This window comes from Hippopotamus amphibius, chromosome X (assembly GCF_030028045.1).
Source record: "Hippopotamus amphibius kiboko isolate mHipAmp2 chromosome X, mHipAmp2.hap2, whole genome shotgun sequence".
Classification (NCBI taxonomy): domain Eukaryota; kingdom Metazoa; phylum Chordata; class Mammalia; order Artiodactyla; family Hippopotamidae; genus Hippopotamus; species Hippopotamus amphibius.
In genome coordinates, this window is record NC_080203.1 from 113,387,493 (window position 1) to 113,407,069 (window position 19,577).

Sequence of the window (19,577 nt, forward strand, 5' to 3'; positions counted from 1 at the left end):
GTTCTCTACATCTTTATTCTTGCCCTGTCACTGGGTTCATCTGTACCATTTTTTAAGATTCCATATGTATGAGTTAGCATACAGTATTTGTTTTCCTTTTTCTGGCTTGCTTCGCTCTGTATGGCAGACTCTAGGTCCATCCACCTCACTACAAATAACTCAATTTCATTCCTTTTTATGGCTGAGTAATATTCCATTGTATATATGTACCACATCTTCTTTATCCATTCATCTGTTGATGGGCATTTAGGTTGCTTCCATGTCCTGGCTATTGTAAGTAGTGCTGCAATGAACATGGTGGTACATGTTTCTTTTTGGATTATGGTTTTCTTAGGGTATATGCCCAGGAATGGGATTGCTGAGTCATATGGTAGTTCTGTTTTTAGTTTGTTAAAGAACCTCCATACTGTTTTCCATAGTGGCTATACCAATTGACATTCCCACCATTCCCTTTTGTCCGCACCCTCTGCAGCATTTATTGTCTCTAGATTTTTTAATGATGGCTATTCTGACCTGTGTGAGATGATACCTCATTGTGGCTTTGACTTGGATTTCTCTAATGATTAGTGATGTTGAGCATCTTTTCATATGTTTGTTAGCCATCTGCATGTCTTCTTTGGAGAAATGTCTATTTAGGTCTTCTGCCCATTTGTAGATTGGGTTATTTGCTTTTTTTGGTATTAAGCTGCATGAGCTGCTTGTATATTTTGGAGATTAATCCTTTGTCAGTTGCTTCGATGGCAAATATCTTCTCTGATTCTGAGGATTGTCTTCTTGTCTTGTTTATGGTTACTTTTGCTGTGCAAAAGCTTTTAAATTTCATTAGGTCCCTATTGTTTATTCTTGATTTTATTTCCATGATTGTAGGAGGTGGGTCAAAAAGGATCTTGCTTTGATGTATGTCATAGAGTGTTCTGCCTATGTTTTCCTCTAGGAGTTTTATAGTGTCTGGCCTTACATTGAGGTCTTTAATCCATTTTGAGTTTATTTTTGTGTATGGTGTTAGGAAGTGTTCTAATGTCATTCTTTGACATGTAGCTGTCCAATTTTCCCAGCACCACTTATTGAAGAGGCTGTCTTTTTTCTATTGTATATTCTTGCCTCCTTTGTCAAAGATAAGGTGCCCATATGTGCATGGGTTTATGTCCGGGCCCATGTGTGATTTTGATAGAAAATCAGATTTATTTTCTAGAAGTCATTACTCAAAGATAAGGATACGAGTTGTTATATAAAAACAATAATCTGAATATGAAACCCCATATTAAGCTTGAAAAACCTACTTGAGGATCCAGTCATAGTAAAATTGTGCTAAACTTTCTACTTTAAATATATTCCAAATATTTCATATAAGCTTAAACCCCAGATAATAAGAATATATGTTTACAAATAATGATATAGTAAAAGACTCATAAATTTGTGATAATTACATAGTGTAGTTCAAACAAAAGAATAAAAAAAAAATCAATGTGGCAGAGTGCAAAGTCTAGAAACAAGCATACATATACATACATATATAGCTCTTTTGTAATGTGACCTGGTCATGACCCTTCCATAGGTAGAGTCTTTTTCACTTTCTCTTGAATCTGGACTCTGCAATAAAATGTGGAAGAAGAGACAAAGTGTAACTTGTAATATCAAGCATTAAGTAACCATATCTATACATCTGTAACCACAGCCCTTTGCAGAGAGCTTCTGTGTTGGGGACCATGTGCCACCATGCTGGGCCCCAAGCTCCACAAATATAGAAACTACTTTCTTTGGGAACTTGCCCTATGCATTCTTTATCTGGCTATTGATTCATATCCTTTAGTATACTTTTATAATAAATCTGTAATCTACTGAGAAGAGAAAGAAAAAGAGGGACTTCCCTGGTGGTGCAGTGGTTAAGAATCCACCTGCCAATGCAGGGAACACAGGTTTGATCCCTGGCCGAGGAAGATCCCACATGCCATGGAGCAACTAAGCCTGTGCGCCACAACTACTGAGCCCATGTGCCACAACTACTGAAGCCCGCGTGTCTAGAGACTGTGCTCCACAACGAGAAAAGCCACTGCAATGAGAAACCCACACACCACAAGGAAGAGTAGCCCCCACACTCCACAACTAGAGAAAGCCTGCACATAGCAACAAAGGCCCAACACAGCCAAGAAAGAAAGAGAGAGAGAGAGAGAGAGAGAAAGGAAGGAAGGAAGGAAGGAAGGAAGGAAGGAAGAAAGAAAAGAAAGAAAGAAAGAAAGAAAGAAAGCAAGAAAGAAAGAAAGAAAGAAAGAAAAAGAAAGAGAGAGAGAGAAAGGAAGGAAGGAAGGAAAAGAAGGGAGGGATGGATGGGGGGAGGGAGAGAGAGGGAGGAAATTTGTAACTACAAAGTATACCTCTAAGAATGCTCCCTCCTGAGGGGGTGGTTCCCCAACATATAAAAGACATACGGCTACACTTAGGCAACCATACTGTGAGGAAGCTCAAACTAGCCACATAAAGGGAGAGAAGGAAGCCAGATGGAGTATGAAGATAGCAGACGTGTGAGTGAAGCATTTATGTACTTCCAGCCCCACCCCATCACCGGGTGATTATGACCGAGTTACTGGAGTAAAATAACAACCTAGCTGAGCTCTGAATTCCTGACCTACAATTTCCTGAGTAAATAAATTTTTTTAAAAAATTTATTTATTTATTGGCTGTGTTGGGTCTTCATTGCTGCGTGTGGGGTTTTCTCTAGTTGTGGTGAGCAGGGGCTACTCTTTGTTGCAGTGCACAGTCTTCTCATTGCCAGTGGCTTCTCTTGTTGTGGAGCACAGCCTCTAGGCATGCAGGCTTCTGTAGTTGCAGCACTCAGGCTCAATATTGTGGCTTGTGGGCTCTAGGGTGCAGGCTCAGTAGTTGTGGCACATGGGCTTAGTTGCTCCGCGGCATGTGGGATCTTCCTGGACCAGGGCTAGAACCCGTATCCCCTGCATTGGCAGGTGGGCTCTTAACCACTGTGCCACCAGGGAAGTCCCTAAAATTGTTTAAACTTTTAGTTTTGGTATGCAGCAATAGGAAACTAAATCAGTGAGAGTGTATCTATTACCAGTCACCCTTTTCCTCCTAAGCACAAATAATTTTAATGGTTAGTATTCTGAGAGGTTTTTTTTTTTAATTAACTTTAACACATTCAGAACATTTATAAAGGTTAAAATAACAAATACATATATTAATTACCCAGTTTAAGAAACAAAACATTATAAAAGGTAATAACAATCCTCTGTACATACTTGTAAAACTCTTTTTCCCTTATGATGTAACGACTATCTTGCAATGTTGTTTATTCCTTAAAAAAAAAACAAAAAAAAAACCGATGTGTAGTCTTATTTTCTTAATTGAAGTATAGTTGATTTACAATGTTTCAGGTGTACAGCAAAGTGATTCAGTCATATACATATATGTGTGTGTGTGTGTATACATATATATTCTTTTTCAAATTCTTTTCCATTATAGTTTATTACATATATTGAATATAGTTCCCTGTGCTATACAGTAGGTCCTTGTTTACCTATTTTATATATATGGTAGTGTGTATCTGTTAGTCCCAAATTCCCAATTCATCCCTCCCCTCCCTTTCCCCTTTGGTAACCATAAGTTTGTTTCCTATATCTGTGAGTCTATTTCTGTTTTATAAATAAGTTCATTTGTATCATTTTTTTAGATTCCATATATAAGTGATATCATATATTTGTCTTTCTTTGATTTACTTCACTTAGTTTGATAATCTCTAGATCCATCCATGTTGCTGCAAATGGCATTATTTCATTCTTTTTTAAAACTGAGTAATATTCCATTATATATATATATATTCACATACATTTTTATCTGTCAGTGGTCGTTTAGGTTGCTTCCATGTTTGGCTATTGTAAATAGTGCTGCAGTGAACATTGGGGTGCATATATCTTTTCAAACTTGAGTTTCATCTTTTCTGGATATATACCCAGGAGTGGGATTGCTGGATCATATGGTAACTCTATTTTTAGTTTTTTAAGGAACCTCTATACTGTTTTCCATAGTGGCTGCACCAATTTACATTCCCACAAACAGTGCAGAAGGGTTCCCTTTTCTCCACACCCTCTCCAGCATTTGTTACTTGTATACTGTTTATTAATGGCTATTCCGACTGGTGTGAGGTGATACCTCATTGTAGTACTGATTTGCATTTCTCTAATAATTAGCGATGTGGAGCATCTTTTCATGTGCCTGTTGGCCATCTGTATGTTTTCTTTGGAGAAATATCTATTTAGGTCTTCTGCCCATTTTTTGATAGTTGCTTGTCTACCTGGGGAAGGGGGGTTGCTTTGTTTTTATTTGACATTGAGCTGTGTAAGCTATTTGTATATTTTGGAAATTAAGTCCTATGCAGTCGTATTGTTGGCAAATGTGTTCTCCAATGCCATAGGTTTTCTTTTCATTTTCTTTGTGGATTCCTTTGCTATGCAAAAGCTTTTAAGTTTAATTGGGTCCTATTTATTTATTTTTGCTTTTGTTTCCATTACTGTAGGAGATAGATCCAAAAAAAATATGACTGTGATTTATGTCAGAGTATCCTGCCTATGTTTTCCTCTGGGATTTTTATAGTATCCAGTCTTACATTTAGGTCTTTAATCCATTTTGACTTTATTTTTATATATGGTGTTAGAGGATGTTCTAATTTTGTTCTTTTACATGTAGCTGTCCAGTTTTCCCAGTACCACTTATTGAAGAGACTGTCTTTCTTAAAAAAAAAAAAAAAAAAAAAATATATATATATATATATATATTTATTTATTTATTTATTTAGCTGCACCAGGTCTTTGTTGAGGCACATGGGATCTTTTAGTTGCAGCATTCAAACTATTAGTTGTGGCATGTGGGATGTAGTTCCCTGACCAGGGATCGAACCCAGGCCCCCTGTATTGGAAGCACAGAGTCTTAGCCACTGAACCACCAGGGAAGTCCCTGTCTTTTCTCTATTTTATATTCTTGCCTCCTTTGTTGTAGATTAATTTACTGTAAGTGTGTGGGTTTATTTTGGGGCTTTCTGTACTGTTCTGTTGATTTATGTGTCTGTTTTTGTGCCAGTACCATACTGTTTTGATTACTGTAGTTTTGTAGTATAGTCTGAAGTCAAGGCAAGTAATTCCTCCAGCTCTGTTCTTCTTTCTCAAGATTGTTTTGTCTATTTGAGGTCTTTTGTGTTTCCATACAAATGTAAAAAATTTTTATTCTAGTTCTATAAAAAATGCCATTGGTAATTTGACAGGGATTGCATTGAATCTGTAGATTGCATTGGGTAATATGGCTATTTTAACAATATTGATTCTTCTAATCCAAGAACCCAGTATATCTTTCCATCTGTTTATGTGGCTGTTGTTTATTATTCTTAATATCCTATACAGGCATGTCTTTTTTTATTGCATTTCACTTTATTGTGCTTTGCAGATATTGCATTTTGTACAGATTGAAGGTCTGTGACAACTCTGCATCAAGCAAGTCTATTAGTGCCATTTTTCCTACAGTATTTGCTCCCTTCATGTCTCCGTGTCACATTTTGGTAATTCTCACAATATTTCAAACTTTTTCATTAGCATTTTCTTTGCTATGGTGATCTGTGTTCAGTGATCTTTGATGTTACTACTAGGACTCCCTGAAGGCTCAGATGATGGTTAAAATTTGTGAGCAATAGAATATTTTTTAATTAAGGTATGTACTTTTTTTAGACATAATTCTCTTTCCCATGTAATAGACTGCAGTATAGTGTAAACATAACTTTTACATGCACAAGGAAACCCAAAAATTCGTGTGACTTGTTCTATTATGGTGGTCTGGAACTGGACCTGCAATATCTCTGAGGTATGCCTGTATTTTTACTACGTGTATATATTTTCTTAAGTGCTATAGACTATTCTTATGCAAATTTCATCTTCATACAAATGGCATTTTACTACATTATCCATCGGCAAACTGTCATTTTTTATGCAATATTAGTTTTTAGTGGTTCATCTATATTGATACAAGGTACTCTACCTAAATTGTTTCATTCATTCTGAGTTGTTTCCAGTTGTTTGTACTACAGTGTTGCTATAGATATTCTTGTCTCTTGTGCACCTAGGAGTGAAAATGCTGGGTTGTAAGGTATGCATAGTATCAAATTGTTTATCAAAAGTCACCAGTACATTTTTATACACAATTGTCCCTACTTTCTTGAGATTTGCTGAGCTCAGCATATTGCAATGAAGATATGTTTCCCTTTATAGTTTTGCTTTCGTAAGGTCAATATGTAGGTTGTCTCACCTTAGCATTTGACATGAAATAATGTATTATATTAACTTATTAATATTAATATATTAATAAAATATATTAAATAATACATATGAATTAGAAATAGTTTAATATGTAAATAATATATTTAATATGTTAAATTATATATTTATTAAATATATTATATAGTAAAACGTTAGTTTGTGAGCATAATTCGTTCCAGAAACATGCTTGTAATCCAAAGCTCTTGTATATCAAAGCGAATTTTCCCATAAGAAATAATGGAAACTCAGATGATTCATTCCACAATCCAAAAATATTCATATAAAAATGATTACTATACAGTAATATAATACAAAATAATAAAGAAAATACAAAATATAAAGAAAAATAAACAAATTAACCTGCACTTACCTTTTAAAACCTTTGTGGCTGGTGTGAGGGAGACAAAAGAGAGGAGGGTTATCGTGCAGGACAACTTTCACTATCACTAATGGAATCACTGCTATCTATTGGCTCAATGGAATCTTTTTCTTTTCATGCAGCTTTAACAAGGAACCTATGCAATGATGCTCGCTTTTGCCTCCTTTTGAGGATTTCGCGGAAATGTGACATTGCATTGTCGTTAGATTCATCGCTCGCACTGCTACGGCCTTATTCGGGTGGTGCTTTTCTACAAAATTTTGCTCTGTTTCCCACATTTACACATCTCCCTAATCTCATTTGAGGTGAGGGATTCCTCTGCCTTTTTCTCCTCCTCTGCAGACAAGATCTCCTCCATAACCTCTTGCTGTTGCTCGCGATGCAGATCCATCAGTGCGTCGGTGGTCAGCTCCTGGCCATGTTCCTCCACCAGCTCTTGAATGTTGTCCTCATTCACCTCCAGCCCCGTGGTTTTCCCCAAGGACACAATTTCATCGACGGCTGGCGGCTCCTGTTCATGAGCAAGCCCCTCCAAGTCATGTCCGAGAAAACAATCAGGCCACAGTTTTCTCCAAGCAGAATTGAGGGTTTTCTTGGTGACCCCATCCCAGGCTTTATCAATGATCTAGAGGCATTTCATGATGTCGAAATGATTTTTCCAAAACTCTCGGAGGGTAAGGTTTGTTCCTTAGGTCACCTCGAAGCATTGCTGAAATAGTGCTTTGGTGTAAAGCTTTTCAAATTTGAAATGACCTGCTGATCCATGGGCTGAAGGATTGGAGTGGTGTTGGGAGGAAGGAACTTGACCTTAATGAACTTGAATTCCTCCAGTAAGTCATCCTCAAAGCCTGGAGGATGAGCAGGAGCATTGGCCATAACCAGCAAGGCTCTGAGTGGCAGATTCTTTTCTGAAAGGTGTTTCTTCACTGCAGGACCGAAGACCTCGTTCATCCACTCAATGAACAAGATACAAGTGACCCAAGCCTTGCTGTTGGACCTCCACATAACGTTTAACCGGCTCTTTTGCACCTTGCATTTCTTGAAGGCTCGTGGATTCTCAGAATGATACATGAGCAGGGGCTTGACTTTGAAATTCCCGCTTGCATTAGCACAAAACAAGAGGGTGAGACGGTCTTTCATGGGCTTGTGACTGGGCATTGCATTCTCTTCTGTCCTCTTTGGCATCTTTTTCCAAAAAAGCCCCGTCTCATCGCAGTTAAAAACTTGTTCCGGCAGGTAACACTCAGAGACCATGAGCTTCTGCAACTCGGTAGCGAATGCCTCAGCTGCCTTAGCATCTGAACTCACAGCCTCTCCGTGCCTCACAACACTATGCATGCCACTTCTCCTCTTAAAGTTATCAAACCATCCCCTGCTTGCCTTGAAGCCTTCTTCGTTTTCTGTTGATGTACCTGGCAGTTTACTCACGAGGTCGGTGTACAAGGCCTTTGCCTTCTCACAGATAAAGTTCTCGGTCACAGCATCACCTGCTAGTTGCTTCTCATTTATGCAAACCAGAAGCAACTTTTCTACATCTTCCAGAACACGTGGCCGTTGCTTTGATATTCTCGTGACTCCTTTTGCTGCATCTAGCCCCCTTATTTCTTCTTTCTTCTTTAATATTGTGCAAATGGTCAACGTAGACTTATAAAATCTTGCAATTTCGGCCACTCGCATACCTCGTTCGTACCTCTCGATGATTTCCGTCTTAAGTTCCACTGTAATCATCTCCTTCTTCTTACCGCCTTTCTTTTCAACCTTTTTCTGCATGGGGGCCATTGTATACGCTCGCACGGATGCTGACTACAGTACAGTAGTAATAAACTCTTGTCATATACTGTATTTAATGTAACTGGCAACAAGGCAGCAGAGGAAAGGGTCTATATCTGCAGGCAGACTGACCTAGAATGAAGCAAAGCATTCCTAAGCTTACTCTTGTATGGAAAAGCAAAGGACTGTCCATAGGTGCTTTGAAGTGACAAAAATACACTAGTGCCAGTTGTGGGCACCTTCCAACGTTCTGAAAAATCACTGATTTCTGCCAAACACTGTGGCCTGAGCCTGAGCATCTGAGCATGGGAGATGATCAGCCACAATCCCGCAGCGCACGCGCGTGCGAGAGGAACCATTGGCTCAGTTGTGATCATGTGACGTTCAGTGTCACATACTGCTCGTATTGCAAGACATCACTCATTTATCAAGTTAAAATTTATTAGAAATGTTTGCTTGCCTTGCAGAACACTTGCAGAACAAGTTACTCACAATCCAATACTGTACACTATATTTTATTTATTTGTGTAGCTAGGAGAATAATGGTTCAGAGTATGGAAGCGAAATCAGAAATAGTTAAAATTCATCTCTTATGAACAAAATTTGGCTTTCTGGGAGCCACAGGTCATTCCTCCTCCTCCTTTTTCTCCTGCTTTTTTAAAATTCATAACCAAAGCAAAAATAAAAATTTCAAACCTACTTATTTACTTCCCATGCTGGCATATTCACCTCTTAGTTATTCTTTTTTTTTAATCAGAAGATTAATTTTTCTCCCCTTCCTGCCTCTTTGTCCTCTGATGCAATTCTGATATTTTATGTAACACTGACTTCTATAGTTCCTGTGTAACTTAGTCTCTTTCCGCAGGACATAACTCTAAAGAACGCAATTAAACAGAACACAAGAGGGTTTTAAAGTAGAGATAAAAAGTTATTTCTCCATAATAATGGTGGAATAGATTTATACATGTTGCCTTATTGGTAGTTCCCAATCCACCACCAGAAATCAACAGCAAAATATCTACACACTAGCAGTCTGAATTGTTGCCCGGAGTGCTGTATTTGTAAATATGTAATGGAAAAGAAAAATACAATCAAACTCTAAATTGGGTTTCAGTTGCCTTGATAAAACCCTCTTCACGCAGAAAGCAGCAACTGAGCTACAGATTCTACCAATTTAGGTTCCTTGCAGTAGGAAAAATATATATGTGGAGCAAGCATTTCTTGTCTCCAAATATTTTACCCTTATCTCATTGTTTCAGGGAGAATACTCAAACTCCGTACAAACTGTATCTAACAGTGATATTTTATGTAACTTAATTCCAGACAACATTTCAGTAGTCCCTCTTTTGTGTCACCCAGAGTTTAAATCAAATTCTTGAACACAGTTGCAGAGCAAAACTGTTTTCAAAGATTTATATTCACATGAGAGCAGTGTATTCAATTCTTGACAATCATTAGTTTCAAACTAATGATAACTCTACTCCAAACTTGAGGAATGAGAGGAGTCATGGTTTGAATTTTTAAGTGTCTAGCATGTGAATCTCCTTTACCTCAGTATATATAATTTTTTTTCATCTACACTATTCTTTATTGTTTAGATTTTTAAAACTATGAGTGTATATTACTCTTATAGTATAAATCCTCAAATTAACTAAATTTTTTATAAAAGGAATTTTAACAACAACTTTCCCCCCCAAATAAATGAACGATACAGGTTAATGCTTGGGCTAGCAAAACTAAAAAGCCTAAAAAAAAAGGTCCACGATACAAACGCAAATAAACCAAGATTGTCAGCACTTTTTTCCCAAACCTTCTGAGTTTTCTTTTCTCCCTGCTAGCACCAATGTTCTTCCTTCTATGAGATGCAAATTTACAGCATGCTGTGATAAAAATGTTCTGGATTGAGCTGGAGGAAAACGTTCTCCTATACCCCTGTGCTACAGTTAATTTGGGGATTCTCTGGCCAACTGTGGAGAGTAACGAACAAGACCCATCCCCCTCCTCTTGCAGTGGAAAACCCAAATGCTGCCATCACCCACTAACACTTCAATGAATCAGACGAAATGATGGAAAGTATCTGGTACATTTAGCGACAGAACAGGTGTGTTCCACTTGGAAGGACTTAGAAGATTCAGCAGCTGCCAAAAGGTATAGTTTTACTTCTTATTCTATAGTTCAAATAGAAATAATTTAAAAAAGAAAAAAAAAAACTATTGAGGAGGTTTCTTTCCTTTTTTTCTTAAGAAGTATAGACAATACAATTCTAAAGACTTCCACATGAAGAAAGGGTACAAGGAAGCAAAAATAAAACAGGGACATAAAAAAGCAAAAGGTGGCCAGCTGTGCAGGTAACAGCTGTCTACCTGTGTTGCTGACTAGGTGGTGGAGGAAGAAGGGCACCCACCTGAGAGCATGGAGCCTGAGCTCCTACCAGGAGGCTCATTCTGAGTGAACGTCTTCTAACCTTTCTGGATCTGTCTTGATTTCCTCATCTACAAAGTGAAGGAGTTGACGAGAATCACCAGGGTTGATCTCTAAGGTTCCTTCCACGTCACCAATTCTATAATTGTACGAACTTAGGGCCCCACCCCCCAATTCTAGCTGCTTATCAGAGACGACTTTTCATATCCTTTTTTTAAAAAAAACTTATATATGATAATAAAAATAAAACTTGCACATGAAATTAAACATCTGATCGAATTTGTGGTAGGTGTATAAGGCAGGATCTTGATACAATCAAACCATACACATTCTGATAAAGAAACTAAACTGAAGAAATGCAACTATGCCAGGTGCTAAGGAAGCCCAGTTACACATGTCTCAAGGGCTGGGTGTGTGTTTGCGTCACGACTCAGAGTGCACCCAAGGCATTTGGTTACCTGGGAAGACGTTAACGTTTCCCAGGGACTTCTTACATAAGTGCAGGTCATTCTTTATACTTTCTCCCACAGCGAAGTAAAACGTTGCCTAACTATACATGTGGTACAGTCCACATATAAAGATAAATACATATATGTAAGATTCTATTCTAACACATGGATTCAGATAAAGCAGATCAAATCACATCCTTCAATAAAAGACATCCTTGCATCTTAAACCTTAAAGCCTTCCTTATTCAAGCTCCATCTTCTCCATGAGAACTTTCCTACTTCCTTCCCTAAATGTGTTCTTACCCTCTGCAACTTCCTTGATTTACCTATTTTATGTTTTTAAATGTTTTACCTGCATATCTGCAAGTTCTTTGAGATCTATTAGAATTAGGGTTTGGGCAGCAGTGGGATAGCCTGAAGTGGACCTCAAGGGTCAAGTTGGAGATCTGAAGAACTGTCTGCTGGGATATGAATATAAAGGTCTGTTTCAAGCATGGAGGTCAGTCTTTTGCGGAGCTGAAAAAGCTTTTTCCATTTTGGCTTTTTCCTTAGGGGTTAAAGGAGGGGATCGCACCTTTACCTCTGGAGGCAGTTCTTGATAGAGTGTTTCACTAGCCACATGAATAGCTGGAAAATAACCTTCCTGTCCCTTTCCTGTGCTGTCATACCACCAGTCTTCATTATCTTTGAAAAACATTCTGATAATGTCTCCGCGATGGGTGGTTAGTTCATCTGATCGATTCGCTGTGTAGTCATAAAGAACCATTACCGTTGGTGCTGTATCTACATGGTGGTTACAAGGCTTTCTTTCTATGCTGATAATCCTGAATGTATGAATGAATCTTGCATTCCCAGAATCTGTATATGCAGGAATTAAACATCCGGTTTGAGTGAAACCAAACTGACGCAGAATCTGATGAGTGTCCAGCACATTTGATTGTTTTGACTTAGACTATTGTGAGGAGGCTGATGTTGAAGTAAATCTATAATTTGTTTCTGTTTTAATCTTATGGTACCTTTCCTCAATTTTCTTTAATTTGTAATTGCACCTGAAACGGAATCATAATGACTACCACTTATCAAAGTATTATTCAACACTTACCATATGCCACATATTGTGTTAATTGTTTTACACACATTTAATTCTCTCAATCAATTTATGAATCAATAATGCCCCATTTTACATACGAGGAAACTGAGGCATATAAAGATTTTCACTTATTATTTGTACTTATAAGAAAATCTATCATTGTGTTTATTCAATTTCAGACATTTGAAACAGTAAAACTGAATATATAAAATTAACAATTAAGAGCATTATTTAGAAATTATTCAGTTAAAATCAACAAAAATATAAAGAAACATAGTAAATTAACTACATGGAAACTCTCTTTAAACCTATTCAACCCCAAATCAATATGAAATCGAGACTAAACTGTCCTCTAACATATTTTAACTGAAGTATCTTTATTTAATGAAAATATCTTCATTCATACTTTAAGTCCCTATATGAATTGCAGGAAACTATTTATAATGGAAAATAGTCCTTTACATACTTTATAGACTTTCAAAATGGCATTTTTGGTTCTAGCCATTGGTGAAATCATTGGATTTTGGGTTGTGATCATAACCAGTCACTTTCTGTTCTCTTTGGTTTGTCATGGAATTCATGATATTTTACTCTATACATCTATCTTCCATTAAATGAACAATAAAGTTTGTGATGTGAACAGGTATTTGCTATTAAATCCTGTTAAGTTTTTCTCTTAGATTTCTGTTTCTTAAAAAGGGATGAAATGAGGAAGAACACAAGTGTGTAGATTTTTTTTCTTTTATGCTTGCTAATACTTAGTAAATACCAGAAGAAAATAAGAGAAATTTTTCTGTAATGCCTAAGCAAATAATGCCACAATTAGTTTATTTTAAAAAAAAAGATTGCATATAATTGTGTTACTTCAGTATCTACTGAAGTAACGTTTTAAAAGAAGTAATGAGGGAAGCATAAATTTAGAAATGTCACTTTATATTGAGCTATTTATTTTGTCTTTTGATAATTTGTTGGGATTTATACCTGGTATCGGGGAGAAAGAAATTTTCTTGTGCCCTTCTAGGTTCTTCTGGCTGGTCTAAGAATTAAATTAACATGAGGCAGATTAAAAGGAGAAAATCAAACAAAAGTTTAATGACATGTATACATGGGAGAGACCCAGGAAGACTGAGTAACTTGCCAAAATGGCTAAGACCTTCACCTTAAATGTCATCTTCAGCTAAAGATAAAAGAGAATATTAGAGGTAGCGGTTTGGGACCTCGTAGGTGAGGAAGGCAATTCTCATAGGCATGGAAAAGCAAGTGCTTGGTAAACAAATGTTTGCTGGGCCCTGCAGAGATAATGGCACACAGAGTGGACTCTGATCTCTAGGCCCTTCTAGGTTTCCCCCAACACACCTACCCTGCATATTCTTTGTAGATATCTCCAGGTGACAGAGGAACAGGTCCTGTATCTAAATTCTTTTAGGCAGTTAAGGGGGAGGTAACAAGAAAAGCTTCCTGATTCTTCTGTTTCTTAAAAATAATCAGAATAAATTAATCCACATGTCAAAGGGACATATTTTGGGATGGCAAATTTTGCTCCTCTACACTGGAATATAAAATCAATTAATTTGTACCTCTAGGAATAATTGAATCATAGTTATATGTTCTATATGGAAATGTTTCCTTCTTTATAAAATAACTCACTTATCATTTTTTATTAGCTTCCTCTGTGTGTAGAACTTGATGCATTTTTTAAATATTACATTTCAGTGAGATGAAAGTAACAATGACAACAGGAAAAACACCTGAATTTTATATCATCACGCAGGTTGAATTTTAAGGAAATAAACATTCTTACAATGTAAGAATTTGGAAATGTCACAAGTTGAAATACCTTTTCAATGTTACTGCATCACTGTCATTCTAAGGAGGATTTGTTAAGTGCTTATTTGTTTGATAGATTTAGATTCCACATGGAATTCACTCATTCATTTAATCATCAAATATTTATTAAGTGGCACCAGGACTTGTATAAGGTACTAAGGATGCAGGATATGGCTCAAGTATCTTACAACAGTCAGAAAAGGAAACAAACTGATGGTTTAATTTAAAAAGCAGAACAGAAGTGTTTATATCTGTTTCCAGAAGTAAGAATTCTCTTCCGGTGAAGGAGGATAATAACAAGTAATGATAAAATATATGTGTATGTTCTCTCTGCCTTTAAATAGGTAGGACCTCAAGTAAAGAGGCCATGCCTTTTTTTTTTTTTTTTGTCTCTTATTCAAAGTGGGATTTCTGTTATAATCAACAACCCCCAGATCTCAGTGGCTTACCAAATGGCGGTGTGTCTCTTCTTTTGTCACAGATAATTTGGCTATTTGGTGGAAAGCTTTTCAAAAGAGGAATCCAGAATGAGATTTTCCTTTCATTCAGTGGATCCACCACTTCTAGAGCCTCAGAGATCTCCTATGAGCCTTCTGCAGCAAGCCAAGAGACAAAAGGTAACAAAGGTAGCAGGTAGCTAGTGGTCTTAGCAGTCAGGACGGGAAGTGCCATATATCAAATCTGCTCACATTCTATGGGCCAGAACTCCATCATGTGACTCAAACTTAACTCCAGGGGTTTGTGGAAAAAAGGGAACTTGGATTATTTTTGAACAACTTGCCAAATTCTACCACATATTTTTTTCTCCAAACCAGCCCAATGCCTGACAGATACTTGCTATGAATAAATGTTTGTTGAACTCTTAGTTTGTATTAAAAAGAACTTGAGCAAAGTAAATATACTTATATAGCCTCCAAAATATCTGCTTTTGATTTGCATTTTATAGACTTAATCTTTATTCGAAATGTGTATACTCTGCTAAGCAACTGGCTATACTATATCCTTTAATACTTATAACAATAACCCTTTATTTTTTTCCATTTTTCTCACAAGGAAAACAAGGATCCTCAAAATTAAATTACCTGCCCCAAACCATATAAGGCAGGCTGTCTGATTTCACTGAGCTTTGTTATTTGGTGGTGATTTTGATTGTTTTCATTTTTTTAACATTATTGTTAGGTGTGCAGTATTGATCACAATAAACTTAGGCAAAAGAACTTTGTGACTTAAATAAATATATATTTGTTCTTCATCCCTGTTTCTGACACAGAGCTCCTAAAACCCTTGGAATTTCTTAAATGGTGAGAGTAATTGAGGTGTCTTTTTTGATGTTAACAAGGTGACTTTTGGACCCACTTAAGATTGGTGGCTTGTTGCCAGGGGCACCAACCAAGCGATTAGAAGGTTGAAACTTTCAGTCCCACACCCTAACCTCGGGGTGGAGGGGTGGGGGGAAGGAAGGGGTGAGGCTGGAGGTTACCAATGGTCAATGGTTTAATGAATCATGTCTAAACAATGAAGCCTCCACCAAAACCCAAAAGGACTGGGTTTGGAGAGTTTCCTGGTTGGTAAACCTATAGAGATTGGGGGGGGGGGGGGGGGGCGGGGCGGGAGTGGTATGCTGGAGAGGGCATGGGAGCTCCACGCCCTGTCCCCATACCTTGCCCTATGCATCTCTTCCATCTAGATGCTCCTGAATTATATCCTTTTATAATAAGCCAGTGACCTAGTAAGTAAAATGTTTCTCTGAATTCTGTGAACTGCTTTAGCAAATTAATTGAAGCCCATGAAGGGGATCTTAGGAACCCCTCTGACTTATAGACAGTTGGTCAGAAGCACAAGTAACAACCTGGCTTTGTAACTGGTGTTGGAAGTCAGCAGGAGTGGTGATGGGGGAGGGCAGGGTGGAGCTGTGGTGTCTTGTGGGACTGAACCCTTAACCTGTGGAATCAGACATTATTTCTGGGTAGTGTCAGAATTGAGTTGAATTGTAGGATGCCCAGATGATGTCCCAAGAGTTGCTTGTTGTTGTGGGTTACCCTCCCTGACATTGGAATTAGTACCAACCTAGTTAAGCTTTGATTCTCTTATGTGCAGATGATATTAGGACACGAAAAGAGAAGGCTTGGAGCAGGTTGAATAATGTCAATGTACTCTGCATGTGGGTACAGAAGCAAACTCGGTGGCATTGACTTTAAACGTACTTACTAATAATCTGCATTTTCTGAAATAGGCCAAATGGTGTTTCATAAAACTGGCTACTGCCTAGCTGTTAATATAGGGTGTTCTGTCAGTCATGGAGGTATAGGTCAAAAATATTTGTTAAAAGTAGTGCATTAAAATGTCTGAAAATGGAAGATAAGTGTTCTGAATGTTCATCATTAAATAATCTATGTCTGTGCCTAAAAGAGGACATTTCTTTTAAAGCTCTTTATTGGAATATAATTGCTTTACACTGTTGTGCCAGTTTTTGCTGTACACCAAAGTGAATCAGCTGCATTTATACATATATTCCCATATCCCCTCCCTCCCGCAACTTCCTCCCACCCTCCCTATCCCAGCTCTGGACATTTTTAATATAGCCTCTCTCCACTGCTGGGACACATTGAATACTGTTAATCAGATTCTGGGGGTTAGTATGACATAACATTGACCTACAAGACTGGTCTAGTAACCACAGGTTATGGGATTGTTATGTCTTCTTCGAGAATTGTCCCTTTTATCATTATGTGATGTCCCTCTTTATTCCATATAATTTTTCTTGCTCTGAAATTGGCTTTATCAGAAATTAACACACTTATTCAACTTTCTTTTCATTAGTGTCAGCATGGTACATATTTCTCCATCCCTTTACTTTTAATCAATCTGTGTCTTTACATTTACAGTAACTTTCTTATGAACAATGTATAGTTGGGTCTTATATTTTTATCCACTCAGATAGTCTCTATCTTTTAATTGGTGTATTTAGACCATTCATATTTAAATTAATTATTGATAGAGTTGGATTAATATCAATGACATTTTAACTGTTTTTGTATTTATTGCCCTTTTTCTCTTTTTTTTTAAATTTTTTTTGCCTTCCTTTCTTTTTCTTCCTTCTTTGCTTTTAATTGAGCATTTTACATAATTTTATTCTCTCCTTATAGCATATCAATTATACATTTTTTTTTAATTTAGTGTTAGCCCTAGAGCTGGCAATATACATTTACAACTAATATAAGTTTACGTTCAAATAACATTATGCTGCTTCATAGTGTGGGTACCTTATAACAGTATATCCCCAATTCCTTTCTCTCATCCTTATAACACTGCTGTGACTCATTCCACTTATCTGTAACCTATAGTCACTGAATACATTGTTGCTATTATTACTTTGAGCAAACTATTGTCTATTAGATCAATTAAGAATAAGAAAAACAAAAGGTTTTATTTTACTTTCATTTATCCCTTCTCTAATGCTCTAAGTCTGACATATATCACTTTCCTTCTCTCTGAAGAACTTCTTTAAACATTTCTTGCAAGGCAAGTCTACTTACAACAAATTTTCTGTTAATTTATGTTTGTCTGTGAAAGCCTTTATTACTCTTTCACTGTTTTTCTTAGTTGTAGTGAAATATAAAGAATGTAAAATTGGCCATTTTTTAACCATTTTAAGTTTTCAATTCAGTGACGTTAATTACATCACTCCCATCTCAAAATTTTGTCATCATCCCAAACAGAAACTCTGCTCCTTTCTCTCTTCTCCTTCTGGTATTCCCATTCCGGGTATACCTTTTGTAATTATCCCACAGTTCTTGGATATCTGTTCCATTTTTTCATTCTTTTTCTCTTTGCTGTTCAGTTTTGGAAGTTTTTATTGACTTCCTCTCAAGCTCATTTTTCCTTTCTTCAGCTGTGTTCAGTTTACTGATCAGCCCATCAAAGGCATTCATTTTTTATTTAACTGGTTTTGATTTCTAGCATTTCCTTTTGATTCTTTCTTACTTAGCATTTCTGTTGTAGGAAGGGGTACCCCTTCCAGGGCCCGAGAGTGGGTTCTTGTCTAACACTTGGAAATGAATTGTCCAAGGAGACACACGTGCTGACAAAACAAGAGACTTGACTGGGAAGGGGCGCCTGGGTGGAGAGCAGCAGGGTAAGGGAACCTAGGAGAACTGCTCTGCCACGTGGCTCACAGTCTCAGGTTTTATGGTGATGGGGTTAGTTACTGGGTTGTCTCTAGCCAATCACTCTGATCAGGGTCCTTCCTGGTAGTGCACGCATCGCTCAGCCAAGATGGATTCCGGCGAGAAGGATTCTGGGAGGTAGGTAGGACATAGGGACTGGTGTCTCCTCTCTCCTTTTGACCTTTCCTGACCTTTTCTTTGGTTGGTGGTAGCTTGTTAGTTTCGCGTTCCTTACCAGGACCTCCTGTTGTAAGATAACTCATGCAAGTGGTTATTATGGTGCCTGGCCAGGGCAGGTGGTTTCAGTCAGCAGTTCCGTAACATTTGCATCTCTCAGCTTACATTGCCCATTCTTGCATGTCATCCACTTTTTCCGTTAGAGCCTCTAGTATATTAGTCTTAGTTATTTTAAATTTCCAGTCTGATAATTCCAACATCTCTGCTATATCTGAGTCTGGTTCTGATTCTTGATTTGTTTCTTCACACTGTGTTTTTCACCTTTTGCCATGCTTTGTTCTTTTTGTTGAAAGATGTAACATGTTGGGCAAAAAGAACTAAGGTAAATAGGTCCTTTGTGTGGGGTTTTATGTTCATCTGGCTGTGTGTTAGGCTATATTTACTGTTTGCTATAATGTTGGTGTCAGAGGCAAAAATTTCTTCTGGTGTACTTGTTTTGGTCTCCCCTGTTGTCTTCAGGTTTTCCTAGAGACTTCTTAAATAGAGTCTAAGTCTTGGAATTCTTTTCAGCTGCAATGCCCTGTTATTATTCAGGAGCCCTGTTGATGTGGTGGTAAGTAAAGGGGCAGAGGGGAAGCATTCTATAGTCCTATGTTAGGTCTCAGTGTTTTAGGGGGCCTATGGCCCTGGACTATGACTTTCACAAGTACTTCGCAGCTTTTTCAAACATTACAGGATGGCTAGAATGGACTGGACTTGGGTTTTTCCCTTCCCCCACGTGGAAGGCTAGAGGAGCCTTGAGTTGGATATGTCTCTTCCCCTACCTGAGTTAGGCTCTGTTAACACCCATATTGGTTAGGCTCTGGTAAAATAATTTCCCTTGAGGGCAGTCTTCTGTTAATGAGAGCAAACCCTATAGGTTTTTCTCAAAGTGGATACTTTTCCCTTCCCACTGATGGATGCGTGAGATTTTTATCTAATCTTCACTCA